At 35.4% G+C, this 8,963-nt stretch overlaps 1 pseudogene; it reads left to right on the top strand.

Annotated features, from left to right (window-relative positions):
- The first annotated feature begins 7,980 nt into the window (after positions 1-7,980).
- Positions 7,981-8,621, top strand: LOC123245516 (annotated as a pseudogene).
- Positions 8,622-8,963: the final 342 nt, after the last annotated feature.

Below are 8,963 nucleotides of genomic sequence, written 5' to 3'. Positions count from 1 at the left end.
ACACACACACACACACACAAAATGTTAAGAATCACTGGTTTACATATTTACAACTGCTGAGTAGTTACTACATTATTAAGCCCAATCTCATATCTGCTAACCTTTCACCACCTAGGCAGATCTTGGATAGAGGCAAAGTATTAAAATCATACCTATACTTGAAGGTTTATATTTTCTCTGAAAATATTTAAACATGCATTTTTATCAATGTTTCTACTGTACCAACTAGAAAAATCAAGGGGGTATTTTCATATATGTGTACATATATGAAAATTAATATGAAAATAATATAACATAATGTTATATTATGTAATATTGTCTAACATATAATGATTACATATAAAATATATAATATGAATGTAATATAATGTAGAAGTTTGTATGAAAATAAATAAATGAAATTTATTTTTCATATAAATTTAATTTATATGAATATATAATTTAATAATAAATAAAAATGAAAATATATGAAAAAATAAATATTTATTTCACATTATTCTCATTCATTTACTCTGTGATCAATTAAGTGTTCCTTGCCATTCCTCACAAGCAAAATCCCATCTCCCATCTCCATGTCTTTGCCCTGACTATCCCCAATGCCTCAAATTCACTCCCTCTACACAAAAGCCTTTTGAAACCCCTAGCTTCCTTCTTAGATGAGGCCCTTATTTATATCTCCTAGCTTCTCCTATTCCACTTTAAAATTGTTTCTTAATACCTTTCAATATTTCTTACATCTCCAAATTTTTTTATATATACTTTGCCTAGGTTTTATGTATACTTTTACATGTACATGTTATTTCCTCAATGTAAAGTATATTCTTTGAGAGCCAATACTATCATTATCAGGATAGAACATGATTACTAAAGATCTAGATTTTATATTCCAGAAAGAAACAGAAGGGAAATGTGAGGGGAAAGGGAAAAGTTAGTTCCTGCATTCATCATTCCCTCATTGAAAGAGGTTTTAGAATGTTTTAAAGATCCCTTTAATTTTGTTCAGTTAGACTCAGAAATCCAAGACCAGTGACCAAAAATTCAGAAGACAAAACATATTTTAGAGAATGAAACAGATGTGAGGCCCTTTGATCTTGTAATGAGATACTGGAAGAATAAAAGAGTTGGAAGAGTCTAATTTAAAAGGGAAATGAAGTGAAACTCTGAGCTATAACTTGTTCAACATTCTCATCACAGTTAAGAGTCAAGATCATTAATATATATTCAACTATTCCCTTTTAGCAATTTGAAAATGGCCCAGAACAGGCTACTCTTCCTCTGCCATTGTTTCATTTGCTATCTCTTCTTTATCCTTCCTTCCTCTAATATTCTTGCTGTGGGGTATATGGGATATTCCTGGAGTACTAGCATCTCTGGAGGGTTATAAGGAAGGAGAGGATTTGAGCATATGAGCAGGATCTGGAAAAGATGCAGAGGCAGGGAAAGGTTCTGAAATTCTGCAGAGGTAACTGAACTGTTTCTAAAAGACAGTTAAGCCTTAAGGCTGTCTTGTCTTTCTTGGGATGGACCTAAAGAGATTGGCTTTTCCCCTGTTGCTTTCTTATAACAGGAGTGAGGACATGACAAGTCCTTTTCAGGGCTGCTCATCCACCTTTGATGTCCACCTTTCACCCAACTCTCACCTGTGACTCCAAGAAACTAAAGCATGCAAAGCAGTCACACCTTGGTAAAACTACCTTGGCAGATGGGCTAAACCAAGCTAAAAGAAACCATTGGGTCTCAAATCTGTTGGAGATCAAGAGCAATGTTTACCTCAAGCTTGTGAAGACCCCCTGGCACAATGGGCAAATAAAAACAATTTGTTCCAATAGTCATGAAACTGAAGTAAGAATTATGGAGTGCTTAGAGGTTGGCCAGACATCAAAGATGCCAAGGACATCCACTGAAGCATCATCACTCTGGCCTGCTTTTTACTATTTAATAATTATAAATTAATATTCAACCTTCAGAGAATTTTAATCATAATACCTATGAACACAAATCATTGAAGAGAAAAGATATAATGTTGAATGTGAGAGGTGTAAACAAAATTATGTGTCTCAAGTAGCATGGGATCCAGTGCAAACAAAAAGTAAAGAGACAAACCAAAGAGAATATCATCACATAAATTAATCATTCTGAAGCCTTCTGTGCAAACTTAAATAGTTAGCCTTTGAGAGGTGATCAAGAAACAAAATAATTTGTCATATCTCAAGTTGAGCTATGGACAGACCAGAAAAGTCAAGATACAGAATGCCACAATAGATCAAGCGCTAGACTCAAGTTCAAATCCTACCTCACATAATTATTAGTTATGTGACCTTGGATGAGGTAAGTAAATTCTCTGAGCCTCAGTTCCCCAACAGTAAAATAAAGAAGTTGAGCTCTATGACCTTTATTTCCCCTTTTGGTTCTAAATCTGTGGTCCTAAGAATTCAGAGTAATTTAATAGCCATTCATTTCAAAAGCACCAGGTTCCTTTTAAAAAGAGGCAAGCATGCCACATTTTTTAACTAATTGCCTCATGTTAGGGCTAAAGGGTCTTGTACCTAATAAACAAATATGGTCAATACTTTCTCATATTTCAAAGTGTTTAATTTTTCAGCAATGGAAAAGCCAACTAAGCTACTTAAAAATTAAAAACATGAAAAAGAAATAAAAAACTTGGTTTTAAAAAATCTCAAATAGGGTAAAAACTAATTCTTAAAAGACTTTATGGAGGCATAAAATTCACCTTATGGCATAATTTGTAATGCTGCTTTATAGTGTGTGGTATTTGTTTGGTCATTACATTTAGTTCAGTAATAGTTTATTGAATATACAGAATGTGAAGGGGGGGAAAAACAATAAAACAAGTAGGAAATGTTGTTAAGCATAGAATTGAAGGTATGTGCAGTTCCTCACCCTGAAGTTTTACAAACCCAGCTAATCAGACAATATTTCAAAGCAGATTGTCTGGTTACAACTTTTTCTAGCTTATCGATGAGCCCTAAAAGAACTTAATTAGCCAGTGCCAATGTAAATCTAGTTTAAGTTGTGACAAACTTAGTATTCTGGGGATTTTATTGACTAAATATGGCTGAAATTACTATTTCAAAGTGTTTATTGTCCCAACCTTTGGTGCTCTCCCTAGTGACATACTTTTCAACATCCTAAATCTTTCAACATTGTTTGAGCCATTAAGTAGCAACTATTATCTGCCTTCTAGAGACGGAAACAAGAGTAGTGGCATACTGAAAAGAGCCCTGGATTTGGAGTCAAAGGACTGGGGGCAAAATCCTGGCTCAGCCTCTTAGTGTTTTATAATATTATACAAGTCATTTAACCACACTGAGCCTCATTTTCCTCATCTGTAAAAATAGGTGGGTGAAAGTAAATGGCCTTCATCCTTTAATCTATGATCCCATCATTAAGAGAAGGGGTCCATAGGTTACACCAGATTGCCAGAGTGGTCAAAGGATTAAGAATTTCTGCTCTAAAGAACATTGTATACCAAAGTCCTACCTTGCCTCTTAGGGGCTCTATTCTACAGAAAAAAATAACAACTAGCAATTAAATAAAACTTTAAGGCTTATAAAGCACTATATATATATATGTATATATGTATATATACATACATACATAGACATGTATGTATGTGTATGTGTGTGTGTATATTGAAACACAAAGGGTTTAATTGTTTGAAGGATGACACAAAAGGGTTTATTTGTTTGAAGGATGTTGATAGGAAGGTGGGTTAAAGGAAAGCCCTATTAGTTATCTCAGGAACCTCAAGTGGGAGAAGGGAAATAAAGATGGAATCTGAATAAGGACCTGCCTTATTCAGTTTTACAAATACTATCTAAAGGGAATAAATGATGATTTGATTAAATTATAAATAATGCTGTCAATTAGATAACTCTCCACAGATTTAACTCCTCTCTATTTTCTCTCCTTATAAACTCCACAGCTACTAAGGTAAGGGAGGGAAGGCAGGGTGGTATTGGGAAAGGAAGATATAAAGGGTCTATCTAAAATAATAATTTCTTAAGTAAATCTATCAATGCTAGGCTAAATTTCAATATTGAAGCTAGATACTCTAAGAGCTCGATCATTGACTTCCTCCCTTCACGGAAGATCCAGTCAACTGCCTCTCTCCTCAAGATTCTAAAAGCCCAACTGCTTTTGGAACTCAGCCAAAGCTAGAAAAAACTATAACCCCCAATTCTGTATACTACAATATATATATGTAAAATATTATTTAATCCTCATAAGACAATCCTGTGGGGTTGATACATTATTGACCTCATTTTTTTAGATAAGGAAACCAAGGCATAAAGATTAAGTGACTTGTCCAGGATCATACAACTACATACAAAAGTACCTGAGGCAGAATTTGAACTCAATTCTTCCTGACTTCAAGTCTAGTCTTCTGTCCACTGTGCTGGACATGAATGAGATGCAACCACCTTGCAAGAATCAGTACCTTTGGACATACAGTTCAGTAACTAAAATTCTTCAATACTTAACTTCTAAGTCTAGACTCCACAAAGAAGAATTGCCATAATTATACAGTATACATTCTTAGGGTTCTAATTACAATGAAACTCTAAGGTGAATTTCTGCAGTAATTGATGTCTCACACTGTGATTATTACCAAGCTCCTTGCCTCAATAATTCTAAGTATTGCTGCTCTGTACCAAAACTTGAACATTGAAATAAAGAAATCAAAAACCTCAGAGTTTAGAAAAACTCAAGGATATTAGGTTTAGCACATGAGAAGAATGATAGTTCCCATGAAGAAAATATACTTATAATAACATACTGACATCTGCACAATACTTTATGACTTACAGAGTGCTTTTCTTATGTTATTCCTTTTGGTAGAATGAAAATAACTGCTACCCAAATTGCTGATTTTAAGATAGAAGGGACATCAGAGATAATCTCATTCCAGCTCCTGATTTTACTGACAAGATTACAGAGGCTAAAAGAGGTTTGTTACTTACCCAAAGTCACATCAGTGGGAAATGGCAGAACTTTCTTTTTAAACCAGGACCTCTGGCTCCTGACTCAGTGATCTTTTCCTTCCAACAGACTGCCTCAGAAAGATAAGGTTTACCAACAAAAGCTTAAAAGAAGTTCAAGGCAGATCAATCAACAAGTCTTTTTTGAATACTCTGATATGAGCCTAGCACTGGGGAACCTACAAACAAGGAAGATAGTCTTCAACCAAAAAAGATCTTACCATCCAAATGGAAAAACAAGAAATACCATATCAACTTATTCATGATAAAGATAATATTAGAAATATGTACTAATATAAATTTAAATTCATCATTTTCATCAGTGTAGTTAATTTACCATTGCAAATCATGAACCCCATCCCTTCTCATATCTTTTTGTAAATCTTCCAAACAGCAATGTATAATAGCTGACAATTATTTACTATCTTGAAGTATGCCAACTGCTTTGCATACAGTATCTCAAATGATCCTTATAATCCCTATACCATAGATACTATTATTATTTTTATGATTAATAATAAATAATTAATATTAAGTAGTATTTTGAATAATTACAGCTATGAATGTTATTGTAGATGAGGAAACTGAAATTCAGAGAGTTTAGGTAATTTGCCATATTACCAAAAAGAGGAAAATGAGATAGGCTGGTTAGGTGATGTTAACAGAATGGCAGTTAGGTAGTAAAGTGAACAGAGACCAGGACTAGGAATAAGGAAAGCCTAAGTTCAAATTTTGCTTCAGGAAGGGGAAAAGAAAGGAAGGGAATAAGGAAGGAAGGAAGGAAATAAGCATTTGTTAAGTATCTGCTATTAAGCTAGCACTATGCTACTAAGCACTTTACAAATATTATCTCATTTTATCTTCACAACTACACTGAGAGTTCAGTGCTGAGATTAGCCCCCGTATCCCAGTAGCCCAGATCCTGTATCCATACCTTTACCATACCTTGAGTGGAGTCTCTCATTAGCTCTGTCCCTTAGAATTTGTTATTGTTCAGTCATATCCAACTCTTTGTAAGCACATTTGAGGCTTTCTTGGCAAAGATATTGGAGTCCTTTACAATTTCCTTCTCCAGCTCATTTTATAGATGAGAAAACTGAAGCAAATAGAGATTGAATGACTTGCTCGGGGTCACACAGCTGGTATGTATCTGCTACTACATTTGAATTCAGGTCTTCCCTACTCTAGATCTAACATCTATCCACTGCATCACCCAGCTTCCTCTATTATTCATTGTGCAAACCTAAACAAATCACTTAACCTCTTTCCACCTTAATTCCTTCACCCTGTTATAGAGATAATATAGATTAGAGATTTAGTTAGCAGACTTTTCCTGGCAAGCTGGCAGGAGTTTGGAATTCCAAACTTGGAATCCTACCAAAGGGGACATTTTCACACAGTTGCTCTGCAGTTAGGAGTTGCTGGCAATTGGTAGCTTTGTAAGCAGCTGTAAGTGAGTCTGTGTGGTGTTTGGGATCTTAATACTTTTGGAGTTGTTCCTTGAACCTGAACACAAGATCTTCAATCAAGACCATGAAGTTTCAGGCTAAGGATTTTTCTGTGTTGGTGGACATAGAGAAAATCCCATCTCCCTCACTTCTAACTTGGATTATCTTGCTGTTTGATCAGAATTTCCTGGGACCAGAGACATCTAGAGAGCAGCCAAGGACAGATTCGTGAGATACCCTTAACTCTGACCATCCAGCTCTTGCCCTAGGCTGTCTGCTGGTAGATTTAGTTATTAGAGTAGACATCTCCATCTCTCCATCCCCTGACAGTTACCTTTAGACCTAAGTGGTAGTTTTTTCTCCTTCCCTACACTCCCTATCCTAGTTTTGTTATTAAAACCAATTTATATATACCTTCCTTGTTGTTCTCCTTTCCCAGACAAACCTGGTAATCTTGACAAATGAGAAGCCACTAAGATACACCCCAGAAGCTTCTCCTGATGGTTTCCCTCTCTCATCCATTCCCCATTCCTCTCCACACCAAACCACCCTGGAGTTGTTTCTCACTGGTTTTGTTGTTTTGTTAGTTGACCCACAGAATATTCATCCTTTAACCCACTTTGTTGAGGGACAAGTTAACCCCATAGTATAACAACCCATAAAATGAAGATAATAGAACCTTCCCCATGAGGTTGTTGTGAGGATCAAATGAGATAATATTTGTAAAGGACTTATAAACCTAAAACTGATATGTAAATGCTTTTGATGTTCAGTCATATCCAATTCTTCATGACCCCATTTTGGGGTTTTCTTGGCAAAGATGCTGAGTGGTTTGCCATTCCCTTCTCCAACTCATTTTACAGATGAGGAGGCAGAGTTAAGTGACACCCAGGGTCACACGGCCAGGAAGTGTATGAGGCTATATTTGAACTTAGATCTTCCTGACTCCAGGCCCACCACTCTATCCACTGCACCACCTAGCTGCCCATATAAATGCTAGCCATTAATATTATACTATTTCTTAGTTTCCCACTTTTTTTAATACAGTCCTTCAGGGCACAATAATCTTCTCTATCATCCAGACTTGAAACTATATGCTCATCTTTGACTTTTTCCTTTTCCTCTCCTTCAAAAGAGTAGAATATGTTCTTTAAGATAGCTCATAGATTTGATAAAATATCTGTCTTTTTTAAAGCCATCAAAAGCTTGTTTTTAAAATAGAACTGGATAAAATCATAATGGAAATGTATAGGAAAGAGGTAAGAATAACAAGCACTAATTTTAAGCTAATTAAAGTGAATTTGGTCTTTGAAATATATTAATAAAGCAATTTGCATTAAAATATCAAGTGGTAGAACAACAAAAAAAGATATCCCAGAAATTAAACCAGAGATATACAAAAGATTATTCCATAGTAAAACCATAGATGGGATTGCAGTACATTGAGCTCCATAGAGACAGCACTGGGGCAAGTAAGAGACAAATGGGCCTGGGCTACTCTGTGCATCTCTAAGGGAAAATAATCAAAAATGGTCAAAGATGATCCTAAGAAGCCGAGAAGGAAAATGTCTTCATATGCCTTTTTTGCACAAACCTGCAAGGAGGAACACAAGAAGAAGCACCCAGATGCTTCTGTGAACTTCTCAGAATTTTCTTAAAAATGTTCAGAAAGGTGGAAAACAATGTCTGCTAAAGAGAAAGGAAAATTTGATGATATGGCAAAAGCTGATAAGGTTTGTTATGAAAGAAAAATTAAAACCTACATACCACCCAAAGGAGAAACAAAAAAGAAGTTTAAGGATCCCAATGCACCGAAGAGGCCTCCTTTGGCATTTTTCTTATTCTATTCTGAGTATCATCCAAAAATCAAAGGTGAGCATCCTGGTCTTTCTATTGGAGATGAGGCTCCAAAAAGTTGAGAGAAATATTGCTGCAAATGACAAACAACTTTATGAAAAGAAGGCAATTAAGTTGAAGGAAAAGTATGAAAAGGATTTTGCTGCATACTGGGCTAAAGGAAAATCTGATGTGTGTAAAAAAGGAGGAGTTGTCAAAGCTGAGAAGAGCAAAAGAAAAAAAGGAGGAGGAAGAAAATGAGGAAGACGAAAAAGACGAGGAGGATGAAGCTGAAAAGGAGGAGGAGGAGAAAGATGATAATGACAATGAATAAGTTGGTTCTAGAGCAGTTTTTTTCTTGTCTATAAAGCATTTAATATCCCACCCCTACACAATTCAGTCCTTTTAAAGAAAAGAAAATTGAAACATAAGGCTGTGTAAGATTTGTTTTTAAACTGTACAGTGTCTTTTTTTGTATAGTTAACACACTACCGGATGTGTCTCTAGATAACCCTGTCTTTTAGTGGTATTTTCAATAGCCACTAACCTTGCCTAGTACAGTATAGAGGTTGTAAATTGGCATGGAAATTTAAAACAGGTTCTTCTTGGTGCACAGCACAAATTAGTTATATTTGGGGGTTTAGTACATTTTCATCCTCAGTTGTCTTTGATGCAG

Source organism: Gracilinanus agilis, chromosome 4 (genome assembly GCF_016433145.1).
Source record: "Gracilinanus agilis isolate LMUSP501 chromosome 4, AgileGrace, whole genome shotgun sequence".
NCBI classification, from domain to species: domain Eukaryota; kingdom Metazoa; phylum Chordata; class Mammalia; order Didelphimorphia; family Didelphidae; genus Gracilinanus; species Gracilinanus agilis.
Note: the sequence above shows the minus strand (reverse complement) of the source record. Positions and strands in the feature narration are given on the sequence as shown.